The sequence below is a fragment of the Narcine bancroftii genome, chromosome 7 (genome assembly GCF_036971445.1).
Source record: "Narcine bancroftii isolate sNarBan1 chromosome 7, sNarBan1.hap1, whole genome shotgun sequence".
NCBI lineage: Eukaryota > Metazoa > Chordata > Chondrichthyes > Torpediniformes > Narcinidae > Narcine > Narcine bancroftii.
In genome coordinates this window covers 168776945-168796407 of record NC_091475.1, presented here as the reverse complement: position 1 = coordinate 168796407, position 19463 = coordinate 168776945, and positions in this window count along the sequence as shown.

Below are 19463 nucleotides of genomic sequence, written 5' to 3'. Positions count from 1 at the left end.
CAGCTGACTTGTCAGTTCGTAAGTACAATTTGTTTGTAGCCTGTTTCTACCTGTATACTGATATGGATAGAGAAATAGTTGGCAGTCAGGGACCAGAGAGAGGTAATAAATGGATCCTTTATGATTGCCAGGCAGTAACAAATGGTGGAGCATGAGGTTCAGTGTTATATGATATGTATGATCTAGATGAAGGAATTGAATGTAATATCTCCAAATTTGAAAATTATACCGTTGGGTGGCAGTGAGGGCTGTGAGGAATAGTCCAAAGGCTGCAGGTGATTTGGACTGATTAGGAGAGGAGGCAAATACATGTCAAATGTAGTATAATGTAGATAAATATGAGGCAATAACAGGAAGGCAGTTTATTATCTGATTGGTGACAAATTTGGAAAAGGGGAGGTGCAGCAAGACCTCGATGCAGCAAGACCTGGGTGCTCTGTGCATCAGTTGAAGTTGGTAGGCAGGTACTGCAGATGGTGCAGAAAGCAAATGGCATATTGGCTTTTACTTCAAGATGTATTGAACATAGAAGCAGGAGGTCTGGAGTTGTATAGGGTCTTAGTGAAGCTACGCTTTGAGGATTGTGTGCAATTTTGGTGTTGTAATCTGAGGAAGGACACTCTTGCTATTGAGGGAGTGCAGTGAAGGTATACCAGACTGGTTCCTGGGTAGATGTATGAAGAAAGATGGGATAGAGCAAGGGTCATTGGAATTTAAAAGAATGAGAGGGGATCTCAATGAAACATGTCATGATTAGGCAGGAAGAATGTTCTGGATGTTGGGAAATTCCAGAGCAAGGGACACAGTCCAAGGGCAAGGTGTAAGCTATTTATTACTGAGATGAGGATAAACTTTTTCACTCAGTATTGTGAACTTGTGGAACTCCCCACCATAGAAAGTTGTTGAGTCCAATTCATTATATATTTTCAAAAGGGAGTTGGATGTGGCCTGTTAGTCAAAGGGGCAAAGAAGAATGAAGTAGGGTCCTGAAGTTGATGATAAGCCATGATCATATTGAATGGTGATGTTGGCTCATAGGACTGAATGGCCTTCTCCTGGTCCTATTTTCTATGTTCCCGAAAAATATGCTCCAGAAAAAAATGAGACCCACATATCCAAATTCTACCCACAACTGAACTAAACCAATCCAGACAACAACAAAAATGTGTTGTTGCAGCTGCTGTAACTGCAGCACTGCTCCTGGTACAGACCCAGGGAAAGCAGGGAGTGGAGACAACACACCCCACAGGGTCCTACCGCCCAGTCCCACTGCCCATGGCCCTGCACAGTCTTTAAACAGCTTGTTAAATCTTGTGACCATGGGGTCTGTGCCCCAGATGGCGGCACATGTGCTTGGTAGTTGCCTCAAGGATCTGCAGACTCCAGGGGAGCAGCGGACTGGTGGAGCCCAGAAACAGGGAGAACAGCCATCCAACTGGGGCTAGAAAGGGTGCTGAGGGCAAGAAGAGGTCCTAAAGGCTTTACTCATTGAGTCAGAGGTTTGGATTTGGGTTCAGTTGCTGATGATTTGAATTGAACTGGCCTTGTGTGGCTGCAGAAGCTGCAGGAGCACTGGAGGTGAATCTATGGAGACGCAGTGACTGAGGGGACTCTCTTTTGCTTCTCTTTCTCTGTCTGTAAAAGGTCCCAGGCCATGCTTATGGCAAATCTTTGTCTGCCTTATGGCAGACTAAAGGCAATTTCATGTTATATTGCATGACAATAAGTAGAATCTGATCCTTGGATATCTCCTCTTCATTTTCTCCAATGCAGTCATTAAAATCCCTGTAGTGTGGTTCACACTAGAACAGACACATTACTCTATGTGCGGCCTGGCCAGTTTTTAAAAATGTTGCATATTGAGCTCAACTGCTTCCCATGGGTGACCTAATAAGGTCTTTCTGTAACTGGACAGGAATCCAAAAGTTACTGTGTACCACTTATGCTAAATCATTCTATGTGACCATTTTTGTGCTTGGCATTTTTTAAAACTTACACAGCCAGAGTTGCTTTTCTTCCAGTGCTTAGTTTCAGTTGTGATCTTAGTAATATTTTCTGAACTTCTGTTGATTGCTTTCTCCATTGCTATTTTCTGTACATTTTAAATATTTTTCTCCACTGCATAAAAATCCAGCCTTAAATCCTGAAGCTATACTGTAATGACTCGTTCTACCACACTGATGGCTGCCACTTCTAGACCAATTGTTTTTGTCTCACTGAGATAAAGTAAAGTTAATTGGCTGCATGCTGGATGCGATTAGGGGTGAGGGAATTCTGGATTATTGGTGTTCCAGTTTCTGAATGTGGGTTCAATCAACCATGGATGGTTAATACATACAGCACAACTACATTCTACTAAATGAGAAACAAAGAAACCAGAATCTGGAGCGAAAACCAAACTGGTGGAGGAACTCAACATTGAGTAGATGAAAAGGCATTGTCAGCATTTTGGGTTGAGACCCTGGATCAAGACTTGCATTGAAGAGGGAAGATAGACTGTTTTAAAAGAGAGGCAGTGAGGCAGAGGTCACCAAGTTCCAGAGGAAGCACCATCAATGTAATGAAGAAACTGTTGGGAAGTGGTTCCAGAGAAGGGTTAGAGCAATAGCCACTAAAATGACAGGCATAGGTGATGCTCTTAGGAATGACCATAGCTACCCCATAGATTTGAATGAAGTGAAATAAGTTGTTCAGGGTAAGTTCTGCCAGGTGGATGAGAGTATTGGAGGAGGAGAACTGGTTGAACTTTGTTGCAGAAGGAAATAGTGGGGCTTAAGCCCTTCCTGTGGGGTGTTCTTCCCATCTTCTTCCCCCACTTGCTCCATCTGGTAATCATTCTTTACCTCTCCATCATCTACATCACTCCCCTTTCCCGCTTTACACCAGTTATATTTCCTCTTCATTCTCAGTCCAATGATCCAAAGTGTCAACAATTCCTCCCCACTCACTGGCCACCTACGCTGCTGAACCCACTGAGCTCCTCAAGCAGTTTACATTTTGTTTAAAATACCTATTAATGAAATAAATTTGGTTAACACCAAGACAACTGACCAATCTAATCGATAGTTTGGATATACATTTCTGTCGTTAAGTCCAGTAGAACAGAGGACTTAGATTTTATAATATCGTACCTCTTTTCAAAATCCTACAGTATTTCTAGGGATGTCCTCTGTTCTATGAGCATTTAAGGCAGCTGTGAATAGTACGGGGATGAAAGACAACTGCACTTTTCAATTTTGTTCAGTGTTGATGAGGTCATGTGGGCAGAAAGGCAATAATAGGTAGAGTTCACTTCTCCTCTAAATAGATTGTTCTGTTCATTAGCAGGTGATTCTGTAGAAATCCACCAGCCAATAGTGGTGTGGAGTTCTGCATGCATCCAGACAGAAGTCGGATCACGCTGACTTCTCACTCTGTCACTGGAGTCAGCACCGGCTTAAGGCTGGCACACTTAGCTCCTCCGTGTTCCACCAAGTGTGAAGATATCATGCCATTCTATTCTTTTAGAGGACCATCAACTTGGTTTGAAAAGAGGAGTGAATATGAGTTTTTAAAATTTTATTGTTTTAAAGATATTTTAATGTTTTTAAAAAATGTGTATTTTAATCGTCTAGAACAGTTTTAAAATTCTGATCAGCACTTGCTGAAAAGTAGTTTATAGGCTTTTTATAATGACAAACTGAAGACTAAAGCTTCGTCATTACTCCTGGGCCACTACACTTCACAGGGCATCTGTGACAGTAATGCCTGGAACGGGACCTTTCCACTGACACAGTCATATACATTGGCCACAGAAAAAGTGAGTCTGGCAACCAGATGGACCACAATTCACTTGAAAGCAAATGGAGTTGCAGTGTATTGCTCCCTTACTCTTGCACAGGGTGTGGGCCATTACCTTGTACCTGAACCCATAGCCCACTGATCCAGAGATTACAGCAAAATCACTGAGACAAAGACTGATTTGCTTTGTTAACTGTATATGTAATTCAGAATAGCCCTGCCATTAAGCAAGACAAAACAATTGTCAACACTGCTTTGGAAAGTACAGTTGACTATTAATGTAGACTAAAATATGAAAAATATACTTACATTTGAAGTGACAAAATAATTGCTATTGTTCATGCCAAGCACAGGTTTGTTCAATGTTTCCTTTCTGCATGGGTATAAGATTTATATTTTGTTTTCTGTGATTCAAGCAATACAACTTTGTCTTATTGTTTCAAATAAATCTGGTCTGCTTCGCTTCATTTGGAGCTATTTAGCATCACATGTGCAACTGCAGCTTTCACAAGGGAGACTAAGCCAAATGCTTTTTGAGCCAAAAACCATGTCATAAGCTTCACATGTAGTACTTTGGGAATTGCTCAGGCTAATTGATGTGCTTTCCAGCAATGTATACAGAATTTGCCAAATTTCTGATGGAAGAAAATAGACAAAAGAAAGCCATTTCTAATTTTGTTGTTACAGGTTCAGAATCATATTCCAAGGATGAGCATATTCCAAACAAAATCATTTGCATTTAGATTCAAACGCACCATCTCTTTCTACACCAATGATCACACAGAATAAATGAACAACCAGGTGCAATTACTAGCTTTCCCATTCTGCCAGAAGCACTTTCTTGTCTGACACATTGAGAAATTAACCATTTGTTGATATGATGGTGTTTTTTGTCTTCCCTGGTAAAAGAGGAATAAGCTGCTTTTCTTTGTTACTTGTATAGCTTGCCAACAAATGAGAAGAATCCACTTGTCAGTACACAAAGTGCAGGAGAAACTCACTTTTCACGCAGCATCTATAGAAAGCTAAAGGCAATCAAGGTTTTGAGCCCGGTCCCTTCTTCAGGAGGGCTGAAAATCAGGAAGATGCCTGATGAGGGAGGAGAGGAAGTGGGAGGAACACAGGCTGACAGGTAATAGGTGAATACAAGTGAGAGGGTGAGGAGAGAAAGGAGGTGATGGGGAGAGGGTAGAGGGCCAAGGAAGCTACCTTTCTGATGGAAGGAAGGAAAGGGGTGGAGAGCTGGAGGAAGGGAGAGAAGTCAAGGAAAAGAAAGAGGAGCAGGGTGGTTAATGGAAATTGGTCAATATTGATGCCTTCTGGTTGGAGACTGCCAAGACAGAATATAGATATTGTTCCTCCAGTTTATGCGTTGCCTCAACTTAGCAGTTCCACCATCTCTGTGGTGTGATTATTTTTTAACCATACTGTTGCACCTCCCTTCTCTGGTATCTCTTCTTTGGCTTGGCTTCGCGGACGAAGATTTATGGAGGGGGTAAGAGTCCACGTCAGCTGCAGGCTCGTTTGTGGCTGACAAGTCCGATGCGGGACAGGCAGACACGGTTGCAGCGGCTGCAGGGGAAAATTGGTTGGTTGGGGTTGGGTGTGTCAAGCAAGTTAAGAAGCCACTGAAGAATTCTGACAGATTGCAAACCAGGAAGCACATAATTTAACTAATTCCTTAAGAGTTTTATAGACCTTGAAATAAAGATTGCAACACATACATCATTGAGATTGAACCAGGAGTGTCTTAATAAATTTAAGATTTTTTAATTACCTTATGAGCACAAAATACCCCTGACGTTTCAGAAGCATTCAGAACTTTTAATAATGAATGAGGCATTGATTTTATAAAAAGGATTAAAATAATTAAAAATTTAGATCAATGGAAGAGAAATAAAGTATCTGAAATACTTCATTCACATTTAAATAATTGAAATTATTAATGCAAACACAATGAATTTAAAGCATTTGAAAATTGCATTACACTTACCCTTTTTCCTTGCATCCATTTCTGTCAGTTTAATGTGTTTGATTTTCCTGTGCTGCCTAACTTGGTACCATAAGTGCTACCATAACTCAGAAAATTTTTGTTGTATTAATTGGAGACCACTCCAAAAAACTAACCAGCAGGTTTGGGACTTGTGTGTTTGTGTGGGACTGCTGTAATTGCTAACACATACAAAAGTAAAATCAAGCACTTTGTCACAGATTTCATGTTCCAGCCCACTTCTCTTCACTATACATTCTGGATACTGCTTCTGTGTCTAGAACAGCCAATCTCAACTGTTTTTTGGTTATGGCTCCCTTGGGACTCTGTTCAAAGTTTATGGGCCCCACTGTCCTGTAAAGTGTTAAAGTTGAGTTCTACCATACTTCTCTCCTACCAACTATATAAAAAGCAAGCATAAAAAATATTTTATGATTTAGTCCATGGTGCCATTCAATATCCTGTGTCCCCCGTAGAAGGGCCCCTATTGAGAATGGCTGGTCTAGAGAAACATTTGTACAGAAATATTTTGTTAAACTGATGGTACCTGGCTGTCAAATTCAAACTGTTTGATCCCACTGCCACTGAGTTCTCTAGTGCTTGAGGCCTGTAGTGATAAAGTGCTGGTGATCCTCCTGTCCACTAGAAGGAGTTAGAGACTAGTTTATGGCAGCTTGAGTAGATTCAAGATGAATGCCTTCACATGGTCCTGAGTGAGTTCTTTAGTTAATAAAGTATAGTTGCTTTAAAAGTACCCAGGTTTCTTTATTACAAAAGAAGAAACATCATATGCTACCAGGAGTGGAAAGATGCAACACATGGTACCAGGAGTGTAAGAAACACCAGGAGTGCAGAGAGTAAGAATCAGTTGACAGCAGCAGAAAAATGGACCATCTAAAGGCTCCTGATGCTGTACATTGGATTGGAAATGTCAACCACGAGAGGAGGTTGTTTAAACAATGATTTATGCTGTACCCGCAAGCAATGGGACTTGATAGCAAATGTGATGCATAAAAGATTGGACTGTTACTTACTGTGGCAAGACCTCAAACACGAGAGAGGTTTCCAATACATTTGTTTTTGCCGAGGCAGATGAGCAGGGCACATTCATGATGAACACTGTTTACCAAAGGAAAATGAAACATTCAAGAGGTAATGTGGTTTTTCTCACACATGCAGCTGCAGGGAGAGAACTTTGATACTTTTTTAATGGATTTGAAATTAAAAGCAAGAACATGCAATTTTGGATTGCTGCAAGATCCAATGATCCATGATCAAATTGCATTCGGGATATTGTTAAAAAATTGAGAGAGAGGTTGCTGCGAGAGACAGAGTTTACCTTAGCTAGAGCTGTGAAGATATGCCACACCTATGAATTAGCTCTACTGCACATGAAAAAAGTTCAGCGAGAGTGCAAAGGTCAGTGAAAATGAAGGCATAGCCATAGGTACAGTGTTTGTCCATACACAAACAAAAAAAAATGAGACCTGGAAAACAGCAAAAAGATGGAGAGATATTCAATTGCAAACAATGTGGCAATCAACATGCACCAAAACAATGCCCAGCCTATGGAAAAGGGCAGAATCATTATGTAAAGAAATGTTTTTCCAAAGGGAAACAAAACCAAAGTGAAACTCCACACACTATAGAAGAATCTGCTCTCAGTAATAGACTTTTTGATGGCAAGGTAGTGCAGAAAGTTTCTAAACTAACAGACACAGAACAGCCAAACATGATAAGTGCTGGAGAACTCAGAAAATTTATGCTGTATTAATTGGAGACCACTCCAAAAAACTGACCAGCAGGTTTGGGACTTGTGTGTTTGTGTGGGAACTGTGTCATTACATACAAATGGAACAGATATTCCTTTCAAGATGGACACAGGGGCAAAGATAAATTTGATCTGTGAGCATGACATCAGAGCAATTAAGATAAAGCCATATATCCATGCTAATCCTGTTCAGCTCAAAGCCTACAATGAACAGAACAGTGACACGAAAAGTACATGCACACTCAAGATGAAAGTTAAAGATAAAGAGCCACCATCCCAGGTTCACAGTAGTCCCAGTTGGAGATAAATCATTGCTGGTGACAAAGCATGTGAAAACTTAAGCCTGGTCAAGAGGGTGTACCACATTAGCATTGCTAATGAATGGAGGACATCATTAGGGATCATAAAGAAAGTGGAGGAGCCCACAGAATGGGTGAATTCAATGGTGTGTGTCAAAAAGAAGAACTGTGACCTCCTTGTGTGTGTGTGTGTGTGGACCCAAAAGACTTGAACATCAATATAGGGAACATTATCAGATTCCAACCAGGGATGAAATTACAAGTGAGATGGTAGGTGCAAAGTTATTCACCAAATTAATGCATCCCAGGGCTTCTGGCAAATAAAACTGCATGAAGATAGCACAAAATACTGTACACTTAATACATCTTCAGGCCGATAGTCCTGTCTGAGGATGGGTTTTTGAATTTATTTAGCTCTGGAAGTGTTCCACAAGGCAATTGAGGCATTGGCATAAATTAGGTATGTGTGTACATGGATGACATGTTCCTCTGAAGATCCACACAAGAACCACACAACAAATGGCTCAAAGTGCTACAACACATCCAGAAGTATGGATTAAAGTTAAACAGAGAAAAATGTCAGTTTGGTGTGAAGGAAATCACCTTTCTGGGAGATAAACTGTCAGAGGCAGGTGTCGAGCCAGACAAGAGCAAGATGAAAGGTAATTTTAGAGATGCCCAGACCCACTGACAAAAAAAAGGCATATTGAGAGGGCTGGGAATGATCAATTTCATTGGTAAATTCATACCAAACCCGTCTTCCAAAACAATGTACTTAAGGAAGTTGTTGCAGGACAAATGTGAATTCAAATGGACAGACAACCACAAGGAAGAATGGGGATGACTGAAGACTATTCTAACTACAGAACCAGTGCTTTTCACATTCTTTGACCCATCCAGAATGATGAAAATATCTAAAGATGCTTCCAAAGATGGAATAGGTGCCGTACTACTTCAGGCTGTGAGAGAAGTTTGGAGGCCAGTTGCATGCACATGAAGGATAATGACAACATCTGAATTTCGATATGCACAGATAGAGAAAGAAGGTTCAGGACTGGTCTATGGACTCAAGAAATTCCACAGCTATGTGGATGTCCTACCAACATATGTGGTTGAGACAGACTCTAAGCCATTAATAGCGAATCAAGAAAAATCTCAGTGAAATGTCACCGAAAATCCAAAGTCCAATGATGAAGCTACAGTGTTATGACTTTAAATTGGTGTGCACACCAGGGAAACTTATTGTGTTAGCTGATGCGTTATCCAGGGCAACAACGCAGAGTGAAGCACCCAATGAGAATTCCAGAAAGATTTCTCCACATGAATCTGATCACTGAATCTCTTCTCGTACCTGACATTAAATCTAAGCAGATCGCAGCTGAAACAGAAAAGGACACAGTTCTACAGAAGGTCATCAAGAATCTGAATGAAGGATGGACTAGGGGTGAATGTCGGCCATACTACAACATCAGAGCTGAATGTTGTCAATGGGCTTCTACTCAGACAGAGCAGAATTGTCATTCCTCAATCACTCAGACAAGAGATGCTGAAAAGGATACAAGAGGGGCACCTTGGAATGGAAAAAAATGCAAGAGGAGGTCCAGAACTGCTGTAAATTGGCCAGGGATAAACACTGACATTGACAGCATGGTTTCAAGCTGTGAGACCTGTTTGAAACATTACACAAAGCAGGCAAAGGAACTCATGATCATAACTGATGTACCAGCAGGACCATGGCAGAAAGCTGAGACTGATCTGTTCTACATGAATGGAAATAATTACTTGCTGGTTATTGATTATCTTTAGAACTATTTGGAGATTGTGCTGCTTCCTAATATGCCTGCTGCTTGTGTGATCAAATATATGACATTGATCTTTGCAAGACGTGGAATTCCTCAAATTGTCTGCGGAGACAATTTCCAGAACTTTGCAGAAGAGTATGATTTTTGACATGTGACTTCAAGTCCTCTACATCCACAGTCAAATGGTAAAGGAGTTCACATAGTTAAGCAATTGCTCAAGAAAGTACTAGTCAGTGGCTTAGATCTGTATCCAGCTCTTGAGTTAGAGTTTCGCTACGTGAACATGGCATGTCACCTGCTGAGCTTCTTATGGGATGTAGACTATGCACCACATTTCTCTATTCTGCAGACCCATACAAGAAGAGAGATATCAAAAATCATCTCTCTTTCTTCTTTGGCTTGGCTTTGCAGACGAAGATTTATGGAGGGGTATGTCCACATCTGCTGCAGGCTCGTTGGTGACTGACAAGTCCGATGCGGGACAGGCAGGCATGGTTGCAGCGGTTGCAAGGGAAAATTGGTTGGTTGGGGTTGGGAGTTGGGTTTTTCCTCCTTTGTCTTTTGTCAGTGAGGTGGGCTCTGCAGTCTTCTTCAAAGGAGGTTGCTGCCCGCCGAACTGTGAGGTGCCAAGATGCACGGTTGGAGGCGATATCAGCCCTCTGGTGGTGGTCAATGTGGCAGGCATCAAGAGATTTCTTTAAGCAGTCCTTGTACCTCTTCTTTGGTGCACCTCTGTCTTGGTGGCCAGTGGAGAGCTCACCATAGAACACGATCTTGGGAAGGCGATGGTCCTTCATTCTGGAGATGTGACCCACCCAGCGCAGTTGGGTCTTCAGCAGCATGAATTCGATGCTTGCGGACTCTGCCAGCTCGAGTACTTCGATGTTGGTGATGAAGTCATTCCAATGAATGTTGAGGATGGAGCGGAGACAGCGCTGATGGAAGCATTCTAGGAGCCGTAGATATCTGCAATGGAGACAAAAAGCAAACTATGACAAGTCAGCAAGAAGCTTTAGGCCACTGGTACAAGATGACACAGTGACACTCAGATTCCATACCTGGGAGAAGAAGGCCACTGTTCTGGAGGATGTAAATACAAAAACCTACACTATCAGAACAGAGGATGGTCAAGAACTGAGAAGGAATCAAAAGAGCCTGCTGAAAATGCAAAATACACTGCAGAAACAGATAAATGCAGAAGATCCAGCCTGCACAGCAACAGAGGAAACAACACCAGTGCTAGACAGTACTGTACCAGCAGAGCCGACACAAACACCTGTGTTAAGGAGATCCACATGCATTATGAAAGCACCTGACAGACTGAATCTCTAAAACAGTTGTTCTCAACCTTTTTCTTTCCATTCATATGCCACTTTAAGCAATCCCTGTGGAATTGGTCGTGTGATTAGTAAGGGGTTGCTTAAGGTGCTATGTGACTGCTCTAGACCCAATTATTACTGAAATATTTTGCTTGAGAAAATTTTTCATTGGCCCATTTCCTTTGGAGTTATGAAACCATGCACATAATGAGTCAATTGGGTATGATTAAAACAGTGATTTTCAAACTTTTTCTTTCCACCCACATACCACCTTAAGCAATCCCTTACTAATCACAGAGCACCTATGGCATTGGGAATACTTAAAGTGGTATGTAAATGGAAAGGAAAAGGTTGAGAACCACTGCAATAAAAAAAAGGAACTGCACACTTAAAATTTTGTACTGCTGATGTTTGTGTTTACGTTGTGTTGAACGTTGCATTGAAATGAATACTGTATTAGTGTGTCATGTCGTTAGATTAAAAGTCTCAAGGATAGAGGATGTATTAATAGAGTGCCAGCTGTCCTCCTAACCACTAGGGGGAATCAAACACTAGTTTGTGGCAGCTTGAGTAGATTGACACAGTCAATTATTTTTAGCTAATAAATTATAGTTCTTTTAAACTAACCCAAGTTTCTTTATTACAAAATGACTCAGTATATTTTGTGTTATAAAAAAGGCATTTAACATATATAAAAAAAACTTTCCTCTACTCACAAAGACATTGAAGCTAATAAGCAATGTGAAAACTGAAGCTTAAATGAGACTTGCGGAAATTATGAAAAATGCAATGATTTCAAAATTAATATGATGATTGGTATATTGTTACAAACATCAATGAGCTGTTGACCATAACTCAGCAGATTTGTACATCAGGTTCAGCAAAGAATCATGCACAAAAAGCATCCTGAATCAGAACAGATACTTTGACCGAACACTGTAAACTTTAGGTCAGATATAACTTGTGCTTCCTGACAATGTTCAAAAAGAGACCATCGATCATAGTAGCTGACAGTCTAAACAAAAAGTTTGGCTTAATATGAAAGAAGAGTGGAAGGATGCAGAGTAAAAGCTCAGTCAATCAGCACTTTGATAATCAATGGGAGCATCCAGGCCCTTAGCGGGGAGCATTATTAATAGAGTACTGGGCCTGACCCTAGGACAGTGCTGAGATATGCTTTGTAGGATAAACATCACCAATTATATTTCAGGCCTCCCTCCACACACAAGATGTTACAGGGAGCTCACACTATCTATGCAATCACAAAGATTACAACTGTCACAGAGAAGAAGCAATTCTGATTCTTTGAGTATATCATGGATTTTATGTTAGGCACATTGAGAGGGAGTGTGCCTTTCTCCAGAGAAAGTGGTTTATTTGGATCTGAGGAAAGACTACAGCTGGTCACCAGAGATTGGCTCAAATGTTAATGCTAGTAAACCTGAGAACATCATCAAATGCCATCCTTTCCCAGACTTCTTCCAGGACCTCATCATGGTACTGCTGCTTCAGCTGCAGAAGAAGGAAGAACATTAGAAGGATTTATGATGCTCTTGTAATCAAGGAAAGTGGCTCTGAGATAGAATATGAGCCATGATTGGAAGAGCAGATCCAGGTAGTCCTGCTCCTAATTGTCACATTCATAAGACTCCTGCAAATTATGTCTCAGTTTTGAGTTTTTCCTGATGCACTTTGATACTATTTATGATGCCTCCAGTTATGGAATATGATCAGATAAAACTCAAGATAATGGCCTAGAGAAGCTCACATATTCCCGAAGAATGACAGGATTTACACCCAAACATTTCCAGCAGTTCTTGTTAGGTAGACTATTCACATTGGTCACTAATCATTATTAGGACAAGTGTTCAAGAATGCAGTGATGGACCTCCTTCCCGATCCAAAGTGATTATGGTATTGAATATCAACTATACAATAGGGTGCTACAGCAGATACATTATTTTGATTGGCTTGGTAGTATTAAAGCATGGATATGAGTAGAGCCTGAAAAGGAACTAGAGCAGCATGTCTGCCTAATGTGCAGGATGTTCTCAGGTTATGCAAGGGTTCAGATCTTGAGAACTGCTCACAGGTCAATTGTTCCATGTCAGAAACATTTTTTTCTATAGTAACCCTTATTGTTTTGCTCTGCATACACTATCTATAATTCCTTGTTTTCAATGAATAATCACTGTAACACTATCTATAATTAAACGAATGTAATACTTTATATACAGAGATAAAATATAAAAATCAATAGACATTGTGGCTGAAGTAAAAACACAGTGCAGGAGAAACTCAGCAGGTCAAACAGTGTCCTTTATATAGCAAAGGTGAAAATACATAACTGATGTTTTGGGCTTTAGCCCTTCAAGATATGGAAAAATGTCGGCAGACATCCGAACAAAAGAGTAGGGAGGTGTGGTCACAAAGGCAGGAAGTGATAGGTGGAGAAGGGAGGGACGGGACACCAGTGATCAAGGGGAGGAGAGCTGGGTAGGTGAATAGAGAGAGAGAAGGGGGGGGGAGAGCTGGAAAGGGGAAGAGAAGGAGGGATAGAGGAGAGCAGTTTAGCAGAAACCAGAAAAGTCAATGTTAATGCCATCTGGCTGGAGAGTGCCCAAGTGGAAAATCAGGTGTTGTTCCTCCGATTTGCAGGTGGTCTTGGTGAGAGAGTACACAAGGCAATGAACAGAGGTGAGTATGGGAGTGTGACACAGAACTGAAATGGTTGGCTACTGGGAGGTCTCTATATCATTGGTATGGATGGAGTAATGGTTCTCAGCGAAGCAATCTCCCAATCAGCATCTAGTCTCTCTGAGATGGCCACAAAGGGAGCACCAGATGCAGTAAATTGATCCTGTGGATGCACAAATTAAGTGTGAGGATGTGTAGTCAAGGTAGTTGTGGGACTTAGTAGGTTTGTAGTATATGTTGTAGTATATGTTGGTGGAAAGCTTGTCTCCCAAGATGGAGGCAGAGACATCTAGGAAGAGGAGAATGTTGTCGAAGATGGACCAAGTGAGTTTGAGATTGGGATAGAAATTGGCTGCAAAGTGGATGAAGTTGACAAGCTTATTATGGATGCATGAGGCAGCCCCAATGTAGTCAACGATATACTGGAGGAAGAGTTGAGGGGTCTTGCCTGTGTAGGTTTGAAGAATGGATTGCTCTACAAAGCCCACAAACAGGCAAACTAAGCTTGGACCCAGGCAAGTACCCATATCTACTCTTTTGATTTGGAGGAAGTGGGTCGAGTTAAAGGAAAAGTTGTTTAGAGTGAGGACAAGTTATGCCAGGCAGAAGGGGTGACTGGTGCAGAAATATTTAAGACCTTCTGAATGGAGGCTGGAGGATAAAATGATTGGACATCCATCATGAAGATGAGATGGTCCAGTTCGGGGAAATCTGAATTTATTGAAGAGATGGAGAGCCTGTGAGGTGTCACTGATGTAGGTGGGGAGGGATTGGACCAGGGAAGAAAAGATAGAATCAAGATAAGATGAAATCAGTTTGGTGAGGCAGGAGTAGGCAGGAACAATGGGTCTACCCAGATGGTTAGTTTGTTCATCTTTGGTAGAAGGAGGAAACAAGCAGTGTAGAGATAAGAGACAATGAGGTTGGTGGCTGTGGGATGGAGATGACCAGAAGTGATGATGTTGGAGATGATGCTGGAGACAGTGGTTTGATGTGCCATGGTGGGGTCCTTGTCGCTTGTCTGGAGGTTTCATATTTCAGGTGAGTACATGCATGACATCACATACAACCCTAAGATTCTTTTTTCCTGCAGGCAATTTCTGGTAGAATTACCACTAATTGGTAGTGCAAAAAAATAAACTCTACACAGTGTAAACAAATAAAACAATATAAACAAACTGTGCAATAAAGAGAGAACAAAGAAAATCAATAAAGTGCACAAGCAAGAGTTCTTAAATGAGTCTCTAATTGACTTTATCAATGAGGATTCTAAAGGTGGAGGGGTAGTAGCTGTTCCTGAACCTGGTGAATCTGGGTCAGTACTGGAGTCGATGGTCGAGGCATTGGGAGCTTGGGTGAGGAGGTGGTCAGGGCCTGGTTAATATATAAAGTGTCCAGTCATTAGTGAATACCATGAAACTTAATATTACTATTATTATCTTCAAAATTGCTTTAAAAGTGTATGGGGGAATTTGCAGAAAATGAGATCTTCGTGAGTCAAGTCGTTTGGAACCCTGTTTGGTTAGTGACACTGCAGAATTTGTATAATGGCTTTTAATTATGTTTTTATTTAAAGGATTCATATTACAAAAATTGGTGCAAATGTTTGTATCCATTTTTGTTATATAAACCCTGTAAATAATGATGTCCAAATATATACACCACTGCACATGCCCTACCTCTATGTGCATTAGCTGAGAGTGGTAATCCCAGGAATAATGAACACACTAAATATCCAGTAATTACAATAAAATTCAGTTCTGGTTTACACTTAAATATTGAACTGCAGAAGAGAATGGCTCAGTTCATATTTGGAAATTTTGTTATCATTTCCAAAACCATTTTTTTTTCAGAATTCCAGCATTTTTAATTTTTCTTCGGTTCAGTATTATCGGTAATGAAGCAGCTTAACTGGTCATAAATGATTAAAAATTTGAGCTGCTTTATCTCAAAACTTCAGTTGCTGAAATAGGTACACCACAATTGTTGAAGAGATCACACAAAATATTGAAGATAGTTAAGAATTGACATCTTTATTGAATCCAGAGCTGATCCTGTGGTCCCCAAAATTTACTTAGATCTTGATAGTAAAGGCAGCAGCTTTGAATATGAAGAGAATGCTTTTCAATATGGCAGTGTGCCTTGTTATGAGGTAGCAATAAATATAATACTGTAAATCATCAGAAAAATTAATGATAAAGTTGATGCAAGAACATGTTTAAGAAAACTTAAGATGGAAGCCATAGTTGTGATGCTATTGCATGAATCGCTGATGCACTTATTTCCAATGACTTCTGAAACAAATGTTTAATTTGAATGTATTAATCACATCAACAATGCTGCAAGTAGGAAAGAATTTAAAATGAATTCTCTATGAATTCATACAGATTTAAGGTTATTTCCAGGGTTTGGCAGTTAAAGGTTCACCCTTGTCCATGCTGATGGCACCTTGATTACACTGTATTGTGATTTGCTTATTACTTCCAAGCTTGGGTTCCATGTTTATGAACCCTTGAGCAGGAGAGGTCCTATAGTGTGAGTCCACTGGGAAATCAGCAGCTTGGATCCTGGAAATTACACTGATCTCCGGCAGTTTGTTTTCTGATCCCAACATCTGCAGTCTCTTTTGTCTTTAAGAGCTAAAAGCTTTGGGAGCATAAAGCAGGGAGCCAATAATGAAGCAATTAAGATCAGGGAATTTTGTAAAAATCTTGGAGGACAGTAGAGGGCAAGGGGGAGGGCAGTGGTTGAAGTAGGGAGGGAGCAAAGGGATGGAAACTGCAAATAAGGAGCAAGATTTTAAAAATAAGCACACAAATCAGTTATGTTTGTGATTGCAATGTCCAAGAGCAAAATGAGGCAACTGAAGGAGCGATATGGGACAAAGGTGGAGAGGGTTAGGACCTTCATGTTCCTGGGAGTTCATATTGTAGGAGGCTTCTGGAGTCAGCACATCGAGGCAACCGTGAAGAAGCCACACAAATGTCTCTTCTTTCTCAGGAATCTGAGGAGATTTGGCAGGCTGTCAATCTTCTACAGGTGCACTGTGGAAAGTACTCTGACTGGTTGCATCACTGCCTGGCTTAGCAAACAAGTGCCAGAAATGTAGAAGGTAGCAGAAAGTAGCAAAACATAGCCAAGTCCATCACAGTCTTCAACCTCCCATCCATTGAAGACATGTATGAGGCACTGCCTCAAGAAGGCAGCCAGCATCATTATCCTGTTCACAATCTCTTCTCACTGCTACCTTTGGGCAGAAGGTACCGAAACCTGAAGACCAGACCTCTAAGTTCAAGAACAGTTTCTTTCAAACAGTTAGCAGACTCTTGAATCTCCCCTTGTTACACTAATCATAGACTTCTCTGACACCACTAAAAGGACTGTCTAACTATTTTTCCACTTTTTTTCTTATGAAAATTTATTATCTATCTACCTTTGTATTTATCTCATTTTAATTTAATTTATACTATTGTAGTTGTCTATTTTATTTTCTGCTGTGTATGAATATTGCGTACAATATATTACCATAATCAAAAAATATAAGTAATTGGGGAACAGTGGCACAGAAACAATAATCATCTGAATATTGAAAAATGATGATATAGTCATAGAGTAGATAATATATGAACTTATTTTAAGGACTAGTTGTTTAGTTCTGATGCAGAGATAAAGAGAATAAATGAGAATTTTTCTTGAGTATTTTCTGCTCCATCACACACAGAGCAAATCTTTAGCTGCAATGCAAAGTCAATGCTTTTGGAACCAGGGAAACTCAACAGGGTATAAGTCCAGTGAAGCACTGTTGTTACTTGTTTCTGATTGTGCACTTTGGATTCTTCTAACGCTAGATTTACCAAGAATCAGTTTAAAGGTATCATCTCTTAAAAATGCAAGTTTGGCGAGAGTGAAAGACGATTAGTCCAAACTGCAAGAAAGCCATCACATTATTCATTTTGGTTATTGTTAGTCAGTGATGAATTTGTAGAAAGGTTTTCATGTTTTGCCATACTTAAGTAGTGAGGGATCAGTTTTTATTCATGGGAATCCTGCTTTTAAAATTTCATTTGGGGAATTTGCTTGAACTTAATGGCCTTGCCAATATCAGTACCTAAAATGTGATCATACTGAATAGACTATAATAGACTTCTTGCCACCAAGTGGCACTTGACAGTGGCAGTGTATTTAATCATATTTGTCATTCAGGTTAGCTGTTAAAAATTTCTCCCTCTGAATTAAAGAGCAGAAGCCTCTTCAGATAAGATTTTGAAATAGGAAATCAAGTAATGGCCATTTTGTCCTCCTGTGATGGATGAACTTCAAGTGTGATTGCATTCAGCAAACTCATACTGAGGGTGCATTTCCCAATTCCAGAGATGTAAACTCAAAATGCTTGGCCTGAACTGCACCTTTCCAGCAAGCAGCTGGATTGAATAACATCACCTGGAAACAGAGCGAGTGTATTTTGCCCTATCCTGCGGTTATACCATGTTGCATGAACATTGCTTTTCAAGTGGATAGTGAATTCTCCCATTATGTCTAATGGAATAGTTGCATCTTCTACTATAAATTACAAATATCCTTTGATTTTTTTGTCTATTTTAATTAATCATTAATAATCATGTTTGAATACATTTAAAAAAACTAACCTTTTTATGAGAATAATAGTCCTGTGGCTTCTAATCAACTGAATGAAGTGTTTCTCTAAGGATTAGTCACTTTCCCATATGACCAAATTGCTCTTTAATGTAACATTAAACATTATGCATTTGTTTGTCTGTTTTAAAGAATTAACTAAGCTCTTGTTCAAAACAAATCTAACAACTATAATGTATTTTTGTCTGTGTGTATCTGATTTCCACCATCCCACCCTATTCCCCTGACCTGACATACAATAACTCCTGGACCCCTTTCACATCAAATTTGAGAAACTTATCTTAATGTTTCAATCTCTAAGAGTTGTAGCATCATAGAAATAAACAACATGGAAACAGGGATTTGGTCAACTTGTCCAAACTGGCTAAATTGCCAACCCGAGTTTTCCCCATTAGACTAAACTTGGCCCATCTCCCTCTAAATCTTTCCTGTCCATATATCTGTCTGTCTTTAAAACATTGTAATTGTACACAGCTCTACCTTTTCCTCAGGCACATTGTGCCAAATGCCTACTACCTTCTGTTGCCTCTCAGATTCCTTTAGAATCTTTCTTCTGTCCTCTAGTTTTAGACTTTCCAACCATAGGAAAATACTCAGAATTTATCTGTGTTCCTCATGATTTCATAAACCTCTGTACGGTCACCATTCAGTATCCAATATTCTTGGCCAAATAGCCCTAGCTTGTCCAGCCTTTCCTTATTATTTAGCTATCCAGTTCAGGTAACATACTTTTAAATCTTATCTGTGCCCTTTCCAACTTGACAACATCCTTCCTATAGCTAGGAATGATTCACTCCTCCAATTTTCACTCTTTAAACAGTTCCATCTGGACATCACCTTAACCTTCTTTAAGCCACTCACCTTTGCCATTATTTTGGACCTCCTTCCTGACAGTGGTGGCTTCAAGTCAGTATCTATTTTTGAATTCTAGATTAAATGTGCTGCTGTAATTCATGTTCCATCTCTTCTTCTTGTTGTAAAGCAGATGATTTAAAAAAAAAGGCTTCCAATCTTTTGCAATCTTAGGGCATCTCAACAGGTATTATATTACCAAAAAGCTTTGATGTTTAGGCAGCATGTAATTCAGGAAATGAATGAGCTAATTTGTAAGACATTAAATTGTTTACTAACTGGATTAAATATTTTGTTCAT